The following is a 15,126-nucleotide window of genomic DNA, read 5'->3' on the forward strand; positions in this document are numbered from 1 at the left end:
AACATCAAAATAGCCGAGGAGATTAATCGTCCATAACTGATTCCCAGAAAATCCAAATGACATGCCGTCAAGTGCATTGAACTCGTATCGACGTCCCGGACATTTCTCGTGTTTTGAGTTTTCCCAAATTCCAAGCTGAAGTACCTAGAATCAGAACTTCTAATTAATTATGACAATGCCACTCACCCTCCATTTAGCGTGCAGCTCGCCATTGGGCTCTAAGGCTCGCCCCTCTCTGCATCTGCTTCATAAAGTGTCACGATAACACTACTCTTAAGTGCGGCTCGTGACACATGGCTAGGCCACGTAATCTGATCCATATATGTAGCTGTCATCTTCCCTCTTGCACAATACTTGGTAATTAACCAAAACACCATTAGTTATCAAATCCTTGATAATTATTAGTAAATCGAAGAATATCATGATTCGTCCTAAGATTGCTTAATCTCTAAGTAGGCTTTATTTGATCTCTAAACAATATATTCCTAATTTATTGAAAATATATAACTTGGGGGCCACCGATATTGACCTGGATTCTCTTAAGACGCTCTTGTCAGGAAAAAATGTTAATTTTGGGTTCAAACAATAGTCCATATGTGGGGTCAGCTATTCATGTCGACGGTGAAGAAAGGTGGCCTCCGTGCTTGGAGACCATCAAGATGAGGACCTGGCTCAGACTTCTTGGCTGCTGGTTCAAAGTTCTTGCAAGATTTGGACACTCATCATAAAATAGATCAAATACATCGATCTGCAATCACAGAAACTCAATTAAGAATTACATAATTAACAAATTCTAGTTGAGATTTTTATAAGCATTTTTCAGTGTGTTGACAAAACTATCCTTACTTTTGACGTTGCATAACATAAATATAAACAGCATGTATTAAAGTGTATGCAAAATATATAGTTGAGATACAAAGTGATAATTTTGTAACTTGAGATAACAAAGTGTCGAATAATTTAAAGTTAGGGTACTATTTGTGACTTTTTCTCAATAGATTTTGCTCACTTTGGTGAATCTAATTGATTAGACAAATGTAAATCATGAATTCTAAAAATATCTCTAGAACAAACAAAACGCTCATAACAAAATAAAGTTAGCCCTATATCATTTGGTTTAGTAACACTATAAATATTTCTTTGTAAATGAAAAGTCATGAATTTGACTCATAGACTAGTTGTTGTAAGTTTTATTTACACAGTTGTTCAATAAAATTATTGATGTTTTATGTAGTGAAGCACTAAAAAAAAAAAAAAAAAACCCAATAGTTGATTAAGAAAAGACTATAACTCCACATAAATAATCACGTTTGTTGTCAATTATGCTTCACATGTGTGACTTGAGATTTATTAAATTATAGTTCATCATAGCTTGGTTTAGCTTTTTCTTAGGGTTGATTTGGAGTATTTATATGGATGCTTGCAAATGTAATGTTTTAGAAATTTGATGAAAATATTTTTTTTTTTGTTGGTTACATTAGAGAAGAATCGAACTCCTGTTATAATCTAATCCTGACCCTTCTCACAAGTTGGGCTTACCTCAAAGGGCTTTTAAATAATTGAACATTCTTTCTTAGTAATTCTCTATTCTAAAGCACGGGCTTGAGATGAACAGTACCCCTCTAAGTGATTGATAGGAGCATAAAATGCGACGAATTTATAGTTTAACTCTTTACACTTTTGCTTAGTTATTTCGTTAAAAAGATCAAACTAACTTTGTTATTTTCTTAGGAGGTTTGTGGAGCAACCGTCGAGAAATAGGAGCTCAATTGAGGCAAGTTAAGGCTCAGATGTATAATAGTGATGCAAAAGATGAAAGAAAACCATTTATGAGGTCAGAAACAAGAAGGAAAGCTTGTGGAAAAATTCGTGCAAAACAGTTGCCGAGAAGCAGAAAACAGAGTACTAGAGAAGCTGCCTTATTTTCTTCTGTATTGAGAAGCTGTTTTGAAGAACTTTCGAGTGGAGTCATGAAGAAAAGCCTAACAATATTTGAAGATCACATGTTGTACTATAACTACAGGCAAATATTTGGTCCAGAATGATAAAGAAGAAGCCGGAGGCTGTGCTCAAAGTTGGTACCTCGAGAACACTGTTTCCATCAGCTTTTCAGGAAGCTTTTTCAAGGGCTTTTCTACTAGACTTCAATGTTGACACGCATAAAGTTTCCCACCTAGATTTGAATATTAGATGTTGTAGAGAATTTTAAAATCAAGAATCATCCAGAAAGGTGGTTAAATGATAAATTGTAATTTGCATGGGATCCTTTTATTTATAGCATGCAGAGAAGATGTATATATTTGTGTTCCATGTTATGCCTTTATTTGCTGTAGTGAATCAAACTGTCAGTTGTTTCATAGGTATATGACTCATCCACATAGCAATACACACTTACACACTGAAGATATGACAATTACAGATATGCAGCTCTTAGACTTTATGTACCACTAGTGTATCGGGAAACAGGAAAGCAAGGGTATTAGCAATTTCTTGTATAAACGGGTTGTTAGTAACTTATGTTGAGCTTAAATTAGTACCATAGTGAATTTTATATTTCCTCAAGTTCTTTGTTTTAAATGGTTAATGGAGCAGGAATGGTGGAAACATTGACTTCAAAAGCCACAGCTTGGGAAAAAGAAAGAGGACTAGAATTCTTGTACGATGGTGTAAGTACTTTCAAAGTTAGACCAATTGGTAAAAGTTATTCAAATTGTGGTTTAGGGTTGGTCATATTCACATGGTGTTTGGCTCCAATTTCGCTGCAGCTGGTCAACAGTCTCTTTTCTGCGCGGGCGTGCCAGCACCGTTCGGGTGCGGTCGTCGGGGGTGTCCCTTGACCTGACTTCTATCAAGCGATTGTAGACAAGGAGAGCACCAACCTCGTCGCGGGATTCTTTGTGCCTTGTGGTAAGGACTTTGCTGTAGTTTCTTCTTGTTCACACAATCGATACTCAATATTGTAGATTGAGCAGAGCGACATCACCGAGAAGTGTTGAGATCTTGCTAAAGCGTGACTTTAGCTTGGCTGGGTTGCTAGGGCGTTACCCTTGCTTGGCTGGTTCTGTAACCGTTGTGGTCGCGGCACTACCGTCGGCTCCCGAGGAGACTAGGACCGAAGCACGTTGACAGAGGGTTTGGTGGCACTGAAAGTCGGCTTCCGAGAAGACTAGGACTAGTAGTGTGATCACCGATAAGAGAAAGAGAAGGAGAGGAGTTGCTCTTAGAGAGGTTTGCTCTAGAGAGAACTTAGATCATCTTAGAGATGTTGTTGTTGTATGTGAATGTGTTGTTTAGAATGAGAAGAGAAGGTGTTTATATAGGGAAGAAAAAGAAGAGTGAAATGATGAGTGGAAGAAAAATAATGAAAGTGGAATATGAAAGTGATTTGTAAAATATGGAAAAGATAGAGAAATGATAAAATGAAAGCAAGGCATGAAGGTGCAACAACATGGAAGTGATGATGATCTATTAAAGAGATTGTCTTGAAAAATATATCCAAGGAAAAGAAGAAAAGCATCTAGCTTTCTTCATGTGGGTAGGAAACATGAACATGTGAATATTGAGCTGGTTTTAGGTCAGTTTCTGCCCCTTTATTCCTTCAATTATTTCTCCAACAAGACTTCATTATATTCCTTCGACTTCTTCATATGAAATGTTCCACTATGAGTGTAGATCACCCTGGTAAAATTTCAGATTTTTATTCCATGTGGTTGGGCCGAAAATGCTGCTGGACCTCTTACAGGTCCAGTTTTCCAGTTTTGCTTCTGTAGAAAATTGGGCTGATTGTTTGAAGGCCTTCCACTCAACAAAAGTTCTTGTACTCTTCATAAGAAATGATCCTTGGGCTGTCTAGAATGGTTCTGGAAAGTTTCAGCAAATTTCGATTTCATTTGGTTAGTCTGCCACCCCTCCTTCCTTGTCTAGCTCGGTTTTTCCTAGCCGAAGTAGGAAAATATGCTAAAGTTGACTTGTCATACTTCCATAGTAGGCTTTATTTAGCCTCTAAATATATATTTCGAGCTTGTCGACAATATATAGCTTGAGCCACTGATATTGGCTCAATTTCTCCAAGACACGCCTTGTCAGGCCAAAATGTTTATTTTGGGTCCAAACATTGCCCCCCAGACCTCGAAGTCAAAGGTCCTCGTCTTGACTAAAGAGGTCTTGAATCAGCACTCCTCTTATAATGTTGTTGCTCCAAAGCCACTTGTATTGGCTTGACTGTTTCCATATAGGCCTCTAAATAGGCCATAAAGCTTGAATGCCACTATTGAATTGCCTTTGTCATGAACTGACGCTTCCTTTGCCAACTTTATTGCCCCCCATGGATCTAGCGAAACTTGGGCAGGTTGTAGGCAATCAAAACTTTAGCGTGCCCCCCATGCGAAGGAGACTGCTTTTGATCGCGAATGAGGATCCTTCTCTTCCTTGGTGGTAGCTTCGCCATGTGTATAGCAACAAGTATCTGCCTTGTTTGCTGGCTCTCTGTTGATTTTTTCAAATGTAGGTGTTGGAGCCGCTTTCCTGGCTAGATCAAGGCCTATAGTACTTGGCGAAATAAGATGCAAAATAGCAAACTGTTTGCTTTCATTTAATCCTTCGCGAGTCTTATGCCAAAGAGGATGATTGGATCATGGCTATCGTCATCATGATGTGTGACCAATTGAAACCACCATATTTTGCTGCAACTTTAGCATCTAAAACCGCATCGGTTTTAATCATGTTTTAAAAAACATCAGGCCACTATGCTGGCCCTGCGGTGACAGGAAAAGGTGGAATATCTTCACTGTCGCCTTAGATGCGATTCTCAAGATGGAATAATGACTCATTAATTATCAACTAGGGCCACTCACTGGCCCAGCTAATAAATTAATCTCCAAACATATTTGAGCTATAAATCAAAGCGTATTGGAGAAGTATCTTCACTGTCGCCTTAGATGCGATTCTCAAGATGGAATAATGGCTCATTAATTATCAACTAGGGCCACTTACTGGCCCAGCTAATAAATTAATCTCCAAACATATTTGAGCTATAAATCAAAGCGTATTGGAGAAGTATCTTCACTGTCGCCTTAGATGCGATTCTCAAGATGGAATAATGGCTCATTAATTATAAACTAGGGCCACTCACTGGCCCAGTTAATAAACTAATCTCCAGAAAGATCTGAGCTATAAATCAAGGTGTAATGGAGAAGTGTTCCTCACAACCCAGAAATGGCATCCAAGAAACCATTAGTTATCGATCAGGCAGATGAAATCACTGAGAAAGCCGCATTCACCTGGCGGACTAACATGAGTGTTCGATGTAGAAGTCAGACCGGAGAGGAGAAAAGTCGACTGATGGGCTTTGGTGGCGGCGATAGTCAAGCGAGTCTGGGTCCCACACCTCGCGATCGTTTGCCAGATGATGCTATGGCTTATTATGCGCTTCCCATCCGCCGTCCCATCCCGGCTCTTCTCCGGTCTCCTGCCGATCTTGGAGGTTGGGGCCAGAAACATCATAGAGTCAAAATTGGTTTCTGGCCCTCAATCCAACCTCCTGATGTAGCCTGGTACAATGAGGTTCGTGCCCGAGATTTGGCTCGCTGGCGCGCAGTAGGCATTGCGGATGCTATTGACTTGTGTCTTCAAATTCCCGGCGGCCTTAATCGCGCTCCTCTCGCCGCGGCATTTTGCTTATGGAACACCGCCAGCAACACTTTTGATTTCCGCTTTGGGCAGATGAGTATTTCCTTATTGGATATTCTCGCTATCACGGGCCTACCCATCCACGCGGCACCGTATGTTCAAGGCCAATTTGATGACGAGAAATTCCCGCTGCAGATGACTCAGACTGGTCGCAGCATTCATAGCAGATCTTTCCCGTCTTGGCGAAATTACTACCGCGGACATCATGACGAAACCGGGGGAATTGCCTTCCTCGAGTGGTGGCTCTGTAAGTTTATTTTCTGTACTTCTGCTGGTAAACCAACTGGCACTTGGTCCTCTTTGGCCACTGCTCTTTATAATGGCACAGTCGTTGGCCTTGGTCAACCGGTTCTGGGTTCGCTTTATCGAGCCCTTTACCAAGTCGCTATGCATCCATTCGAAGTCCAATCCTCAGGCCCTTTCTGGATTCTGGATTTCTGGCTCCAAACTTATTTCCCCCATTTTCGCCGACCAGACGTGCCAACAGTGCCTCCAAATGACGTTCTGTTGGGCCGGTGGCTCTGCCGCGAGGGAAGGTATGAATCTCCGGCATTTTCCGAGTGTTTCTCGTTTTTGTATCTTCTGGATGAGATGCCGGATGTGAAGTTGGTGGTAAATAGAAGATTCCCCGCGATATTGGCAAATGGGTTTCTTCCTCGCCCGGATCATCGCGAAGAAGCTATGATGATGTTTCGCCGCACTATTTCTTGCTCTGACATTCGATTGGCCACGGATGAACTAAGTTACGAACTTTATGCACCCAATCACTTTGCTCGTCAATTTGGGTTGGCCCAGTTGGTACCCTGGCCTCTGGTTGATTCTGCCAATTACTACACCTCTTGGCGGAGATCAGCTCCGCCTGGGTCTGCCCCCTTTCAGAGTCAGTTTACTTTGATAGTGATTCCTCCTTGGGTCAGAGCGCTATACCCCCTCAACGATGTTGATGATGACTATGCTGATTGGTGGAAAGAAGTGTCAGTGAACTGTTGGGGCATGAATAACTATGACCTTTTCGCCATCCTTTTCCGCGACTTGGAACATCCCTTTGCCGTGGACAGCGACATCCTTGAACAATATTATGCTGGCGAGACTCCGCCTCCTGTTCCTGCTCCTCCGCAACATCAACATGTTCCGCCCCCGCAGCCACAAAGGCCCTCGCGGCAAGCACAACCGGGAATACAGATTCGTGAACAATGGGCATCAGTAAGTTTCCAACTTCCCTCACCATTTCTTTTCCTTGGCTTGAGTATCAATCCTTATTGCTAAGTACATTTGTTTTATTTCTAGCGTACCAACCGGAGCAGGGCAGCCTCTACTCAGGCCGGGAAACAGAAGGCAGTATCCGAGGAGCCTCCTAAAGGGGAGTCCTCTGATGATGACGATGTGAGCCTTGTTGAGGTAAACTGCCCCAGACTAATTCTGACTTTGCACATTTGGCTTTCCAGACCCCTTCTATTTTCTGAGTTGTGATTCCTCTTCTGTGCAGGTAATTGCTGCTCATACTTGCAAACGCGGTCGCGCCCAAATTGCTGAAGAGGACTTTGAGGATGACGAGCCTCTGTCAATGCGGCTGGTAAGCTCTGGCCCTGTCTTATCCTTTTTAAATTTTAGAATCTGGGCAGGATCTTCACTATGTATCTTTTGACAGGTCCGTCAAAGGACCACTAATCCCTCTCGCCTGAGCGAGGCTGGACCCTCAGCCACTGCAGAAAAGCCAACTCTCTCGCTAGTTCAAGCATCAACTAACCCCGTGGCGCCTCTTCCGTCTCCCACATCTACAGAGCATCTGCAAGGTCCTACCATTCTAATAACGATCTCCGATGACGACTCCTCGGAGCATGAAAGTGTGGAAAGCCACTCTGAGGATTCTGCCGCTTATGAGGAACTGATGACGACAGAGATTCTCGCGGCACTAAAGGTCCAAGAGGTGAATGAAGTGAGGCCTCTTCCTCTTGGTGACCACGTACCAGATATTGACCCGACAACTCGAGAGGTAAGCCACTGTTGGCCAATGCTTTCCATTTCCCTTTTGATCCAACCCCACTCTCTGACATTTCTGAATCTAACCAGGATTCTGTTTGTACCGAGGAGGTGGCTACAAACGTTGAGGGTCCTATCCGTCGGACAGTCGCCCAAGAGATGGAAAATGATACTGACGGTGGTGGTGCCCCCCAAGTCTCGCGAATAAATGAGACAACCGTCGAAGCCGAGGGCCCTGTGCTTGAATCTGCTCCACTTGCCCATGGTGAGCCGCGAGTTGAGTTTCCAGATTCTCCTGCTGCTGAAGGGACAGACCAACCTATTGAAGATGAAGAAACTGAGGAAGTCGTCCACCCTTTTGCATTGGTGGTTCGTGATCCTGTGGCGCCTCCGCCGCCTCCTACCAGATTCGAGAGATTGATGAGGGTGTTAGAGGTAACTCCTCCTTCTGCTGTGGATGAGGCTAAGATGGTGTTTCACGAACATCTGGGTCCTCAGGTATTGGAGACTGACATCCTCTCGCGAGTCTTGGAAGCCCTAAGGTATCTTTGCCAGGAGAAGGCATTGACCCTGCAGCAATTTAGTGCCATTGACGATCTGCTGAATGAACTTGGTGAGGCCCGCCAACGTCAACCGGTCGCGAACGCCCAGGCTCACGACACTCGAGAGGCTTTGAATAGCCTCTCTCGAGAAATGGACATCTCTCGCGGTATTTTAAATGAGCGAACCAACCGCCTGCGGGAACTACAAATCCAAAGGTCCGACTTCAAACTTCGGATCGAGGACCTCCATACCGGTTTAGCCTTTGTTGAAAACGCGATTGCTACAGAAGAAGCCCAACTCGATGAACCTCTGGCTGCTTCTGAGGAAATGGGCCGCAACCTGGCCCATCTCAGAGAACGGGCCACTCAGGCCGAAGCTAGTGCTATTGCGGCGAATCTCCGCGTGGAGGAACTTTGGTTGAAATTGAGCTTTGCGGGCCAATCTCTGTAGGCCCCCTCGAAAACCGTTCGGTCTCCTCACATATTGTTAATCCCTTCTTTTCCGAGATTTAAGGCATTAATCACTCGTTGAAAAACAACAGTCGTGAAAAAATAATCTTGTGAAAAGAACAGTTACCTTCTCGAAAACCGTTCGGTTTCCCCACATGCTATTAATCCTCTAATAATAGCTAACTCCTCAAAAACCGCTCCTCACATGCTGCTAATCCATTTTTTTCTCGAGATTTGGAATCACTAATCTCGATTTATTGACATCGGTTTTGAAATAGAGCTTCATTCAAGGGTGGAGATTTGCCTGAATTCCCTATAAATAGTTGTATTTCGGGAAGGGAATACTCACAACAATTTTTCTGAAATATTCAAGAAATGGCCTTTCAGTCCTTGCTTCTTTTTCTCCTTCTTCACAAATCTTCCCCTCATGAAATGACCTTTAGCCTCTAAATTTTAGGCTTTATGGCGTAATCTTAAGCCTGAGTTAGGCCTCATGGCGTAATCTTAGGCAACCCCTTGTTTCGTCTTTCTGGAGTTCTGCAACAAAAATGCCAGGCTTCAGATTGGTTTAGAAACACGAGGGGGCTCCAAGTGTGGGATCTCCGGTCATGTAAGATCATTTTTTGAGAAAATCCCATACGCGGAGCGAAACGGGGAGAGGAGGGAAGCCAAATTGAGGTTCATCTTTCCTCCTCTGTTTCCTTTCTTCTGGACCTGGCCCGTGTTGTGCCCTCCAGATGGAAGGATATTTGGTTCTCACCTCCTTCTCCCCCTTTCTCTTCTTGATAGAATCTTGGAGGGATGAGAAGGGATGGACTCTTTGAAGGAATGGGTTCAAGCTACAGAATGGCTGTTCCTGTACTTCACGTCCAGCTAATGGTGGTTACCAAGGCTAGAGGGGGTGCAGAGACTCAAGCTGATATTTGGTTCCTTCACTCTCTGCCCCTCCTTGAGATAATGGCGCGGCTCAACCCGGCGTTGGATTCCATAGCTGCTTCCACTTGAGAAAAGATTTAGAAGATAATCCGAAGATTCATGTTTTGTATTCTAGCCACTTTTGGCTTTGTAATGAATGTACTGCTTTTGGCCGCAAAGCCACTTTATGAATACAATAATATTTTCTTATCCTGATATTCAAATATCCGTGAGAAGCTGTGTCAACGTGTCTCGCAAGGCCCCAAATATAGGCCCCCATAGTTGTATATTGAAAATAATACGAACTTTTAAATATGCTCCGCATCAAAAAGAGCCTCGCGGCGAGGGTTTTGAGAAAATATGTATCTTTTGGATCCACTTGCTGGCTCCCAACTCAAAACTCTTAGCGCCAATAACTCCTTCTTTTCCGAGATTTAAGGCACTAATCACTCGTTGAAAAACAACAGTCATGAAAAATAATCTCGTGAAAAGAACAGTTACCTCCTCGGAAACCGTTCGGTTCCCTCGTGCCAATAATCCATTCTTTTCCGAGATTTAAGGCAACTTTAATCACGCTTTACTGACATCGGTTTGACTCTTTAACCATCCAGCAGGTGGAAATGCTTTTCCGAGACTATCGGCCAAGGGTGGAGATTTGCATGCCCTGTTCCTATAAATAGGTGCATTATGGGGATGGGAACGTTCACGCCAAAAAAAAAACCTTCCTTTGAGTTTCAGATCCTCAACAATACCCTTCCTTTTGTACGAACATCTTTCTGTCAATTTTAGTCCTTCTCTCACAGATCTTCAGTCCTTCCCAATAATTCTAACAGCAATCTTTCTTAATTACTTGTCATCACCATTCTTCAATTCTCGCATTCTCTCAACCCTTCACCAATGGAACCACAAACCCAGCAACCAACCGAGGATGGAGGAAGCAACAAAGCAGCCGGGAGTAGTGCTAACATGCTTTGTAGGCGGAACAGGTGGAATCCCACTACAGATCAGATAAGAATCCTCAAGGAGCTTTTCTACAATAAGGGAGTTAGGTCCCCAACTTTAGAGCAGATTCAGAGGATCTGTCTCCAGCTGCAATGGTACGGCCAGATCGAGTTCAAGAACGTCTATTTTTGGTTCGTGAACCAAAGGGCTCGGGAGAAGCGGAAGAAGAGGTCCACTTCGGATGTTCATGTGCCCATGCAAAGATCAGGGCTTGTTGGTGATGACAATGGTACCAATTGGAAACCTGAGGATCAGTATATTAACTTCGAATCTTCTGCATCTGCTTCTGCTTCTTCAGCTGGTGTGATTGCTTTTAACGGGCAGAAGGGGAACTATGGTGGTTATGGATCTATGAACATGGAGATTGAAACCCTTCCTCTGTTCCCCATGCATGGTGAGGACATCTTTGGCAACATGAAGACTACTTCCGATGGAGGTGGCGATCACGGTGGTGGCTCTCACATTTCCCTTGAGCTCAGCCTTTCCTGCGAGGGCAAAGCTGGAAAAAGTTTCCGGAGCCGCTGACTCGGCTTAGTAGCTTTGCGAGTGTAGGAACACTTAGAATTGCCCCTTAAGAGTTGTATTAATGATTTTTTTTTTTTTTTTTTTTTATTATTTTTTTTTTTTTTATAAGTAGTTGAATTCAATAAGACAATGTGAATCAAGGTTTAGACATGCGGCCCAAGTATAGTCGCCTAGACACAAATTTTCTTTCAAATCCTTTGGGCAACCTTACTGAAATGGCCAGGTGGGGGAGGGCGAACAAGAGAGGCAGAATCCATTTTGGCATGAGCTACTCCCACATAGTGGTTTAGGCCCATTTGCACGCACTTCTGGATTCAAGAACCTGTCATGAACGTTGTCCCCTTTCTAGACACCATTTCACATAGGCTATACTTACTAAGATGAGAAAGGTCATAAGTGTGAAGACAGTTCAACAAGTGTTAATAAAAGCCGCCCTTAACCTTAAGGGACCTGAACTAGGCACCAATAAGGAGTTTAGGCCAATATTAACAAAAGAGACTTCACCTATTCCGTTATGATTCACAAACCCTTACCAAATTCAACTATTTTACCAAATTCCGTTATTATTATTATTATTATTATTATTTATTTTTTTTTAATGAAAAGAAAACTAGAAACGAAAAAATAACAGAAAATTAAAAGCAAAGAAAGAAAGAAGCTAGCAGCAACATGTTTGGCTAACCTCTAGAAGACCACGGGGGAGGCCATCTATGCTTCATTCCAAGCTCCGATGTATCAAAATTTGTAGGGTAAAAATCCCTCCTGTGAGAGCTTGTAGGAAAAGAACAAAGATACTTCTCCTTGAAGAATTTGGAGGAATTTGGCTCGAGAGAGGGGTAATCTTGCCCCCCAAGTATCTTTGTTGGTTGACGAGGCATGATCTTCAATTGCAATTTGGGAGATGACGGTGTCCCAAGATCGGCTTTGTCGCCAACTGTCGCCAACTTCTCTTGATCAAAGGGATGATCATGGGTCATATCTTGCCCCCCATGCATCTGATCAGTAGCCACATATTTGGCTTGATCAGTGGAGAAATCAGATATTTGTTCAGAGACAATTGTATTGTCAGAAGAACAATCTTGTTGACTATCTTCTCCATGCACAGCCTCTGTGTAAGGCTGTGACTCACCAGTGAGACCCTTAGGTTGATTGCCACCTATAGGCAAGTTAGTCTCATAAACGACCTCTTCTCGAGCGTTCTGCTCAATTTCTAGGTCCCAATCGCGAAACCTCTGCTTTGTTTTTGCGATCAAAATGGCCATGTCTCTAGCATGCTTTTCTTTATTCCTCTCGATGTTGGCCATGATGATCGCGAGCTGTTCATCAATGCTTGCCCCCTCTGGGATGGGAATAGGCATAAACTCATCATTAATGGCAGTATCGCCAGTGGTGGCAACATTGACCATCTATTTACTTTAGGAATTTCTTTTGGTAAAGATTTTCCCCTAGCATCTCAATGATGGCGAACAAATGCAAAAAGACTCTAGTGTAGTCCCACTGGGCGTGCCAAAATGTTTGTTTTGAAGGCCGGTGGTTGAATGTCTTGTCCCACCGGGTGTGCCAAAATGTTTGGCTCCAATTTCACTGCAGCTGGTCAACAGTCACTTTTCTGCGCGGGCGTGCCAGCACCGTTTGGGTGTGGTCGTCGGGAGTGTCCCTTGACCTGACTTCTATCAAGCGATTGTAGACGAGGAGAGCACCAACCTCGTCGCGGGATTCTTTGTGCCTTGTGGTAAGGACTTTGCTGTAGTTTCTTCTTGTTCACACAATCGATACTCAATATTGTAGATTGAGCAGAGCGACATCACCGAGAAGTGTTGAGATCTTGCTAAAGCGTGACTTTAGCTTGACTGGGTTGCTAGGGCGTTACCCTTGCTTGGCTGGTTCTGTAACCGTTGTGGTCGCGGCACTACCGTCGGCTCCCGAGGAGACTAGGACCGAAGCACGTTGACAGAGGGTTTGGTGGCACTGAAAGTCGGCTTCCGAGAAGACTAGGACTAGTAGTGTGATCACCGATAAGAGAAAGAGAAGGAGAGGAGTTGCTCTTAGAGAGGTTTGCTCTAGAGAGAACTTAGATCATCTTAGAGATGTTGTTGTTGTATGTGAATGTGTTGTTTAGAATGAGAAGAGAAGGTGTTTATATAGGGAAGAAAAAGAAGAGTGAAATGATGAGTGGAAGAAAAATAATGAAAGTGGAATATGAAAGTGATTTGTAAAATATGGAAAAGATAGAGAAATGATGAAATGAAAGCAAGGCATGAAGGTGCAACAACATGGAAGTGATGATGATCTATTAAAGAGATTGTCTTGAAAAATATATCCAAGGAAAAGAAGAAAAGCATCTAGCTTTCTTCATGTGGGTAGGAAACATGAACATGTGAATATTGAGCTGGTTTTAGGTCAGTTTCTGCCCCTTTATTCCTTCAATTATTTCTCCAACAAGACTTCATTATATTCCTTCGACTTCTTCATATGAAATGTTCCACTATGAGTGTAGATCACCCTGGTAAAATTTCAGATTTTTATTCCATGTGGTTGGGCCGAAAATGCTGCTGGACCTCTTACAGGTCCAGTTTTCCAGTTTTGCTTCTGTAGAAAATTGGGCTGATTGTTTGAAGGCCTTCCACTCAACAAAAGTTCTTGCACTCTTCATAAGAAATGATCCTTGGGCTGTCTAGAATGGATCTGGAAAGTTTCAGCAAATTTCGATTTCATTTGGTTAGTCTGCCACCCCTCCTTCCTTGTCTAGCTCGGTTTTTCCTAGCCGAAATAGGAAAATATGCTAAAGTTGACTTGTCATACTTCCATAGTAGGCTTTATTTAGCCTCTAAATATATATTTCGAGCTTGTCGACAATATATAGCTTGAGCCACTGATATTGGCTCAATTTCTCCAAGACACGCCTTGTCAGGCCAAAATGTTTATTTTGGGTCCAAACACATGGTGTGATATCAAACAATTTTATGTCCTATATGTTGTGCAGAGCCAACTGCTATCAATGCTCATTTTACTATTTATTTACATTCCTCATATATACTGTATTGTGTTCCAATACAGGTAAAGGGGTTTCAGTCTAGCAAAAGTTATTAGAATCTTGAAGTAGGTACTACTCTGTTGCTGCATTCGTTACTAGAACATGATCTGTTTCATCTTTTGTTCTAAAATAGACTTAATCTTTTGTTAATAAAATGATCATATCAACTATATTTTCTATGCTTTTGAATATACTCAATGTAGTCCTGAAATCACTTGATTGTCCTTTTTCAGAGCATTACATTATGAGCTTTTGCTATATATGGTTCGTATGAGTACTTAATTTCTGCGTTCTGCTTTGCAGGGCACCAGTGAATGATCTCAATTAAGTGATAAAGAGGCAAATTCATCGAATTTGGAGAAGTCAATTGATTAGATTGATCATCGCTGAAAGCAACCAAGACTAGCATGCAAAACCAGTTCCACCACTAATTGTAGAAATAGATGCGGGCCGTCGTAGATGTAGTAATTGCAGCAACTAGGAACAAAACTGCATGCAGTTATTACAGTAGTGGTATCTTCTGGACTAGCCTTAAAGTAGGTTAGGGTTTATTTTGCAAAACATTTCAAATTATTAACAGCTTTCATGTTGGATAGAAATTAATGCAATTCCCTAATATTTAAACTACATTTGAATTTCATGTTATTTGTGGATCAGCTTTCTAGTACCAAATACTTGTTTTAAAATGACAAAACTGATGTCAGGAAAGAGATATTACATCAGATTAAAAACGAAAAGCGATGTCAAGTAAGAGAAAATACATCAGTTACTAAACAAGAACTGATGTCAAAAAAGAGAATGTACATCAGTTACTAAATAAAAACTGATGTCAGAAAAGAGAATGTACATCAGTTACTAAATAAAAACTGATGTCAGAAAAGAGAATGTACATCAATTTGAGAACAAAAACCGATGTCAAGGAATAGAAAATACATCAGTTCGAAAAAAAAAAAACCGATGTCAATTATTAATATGGACATCAATATCGAT

General features: G+C 42.3%; 1 long non-coding RNA gene across 1 annotated transcript; it reads left to right on the plus strand.

The window, feature by feature from the left end:
• Positions 1–2,584: 2,584 nt before the first annotated feature.
• LOC133737248 (uncharacterized) lies at positions 2,585–14,767 on the plus strand. The gene is made up of 3 exons (XR_009859820.1): positions 2,585–2,666; positions 14,160–14,205; positions 14,440–14,767. It is a non-coding gene; the product is annotated as an uncharacterized LOC133737248 (long non-coding RNA).
• The last annotated feature ends 359 nt before the right edge of the window (positions 14,768–15,126 follow it).

This window comes from Rosa rugosa, chromosome 1, assembly GCF_958449725.1.
Source record: "Rosa rugosa chromosome 1, drRosRugo1.1, whole genome shotgun sequence".
NCBI lineage: Eukaryota > Viridiplantae > Streptophyta > Magnoliopsida > Rosales > Rosaceae > Rosa > Rosa rugosa.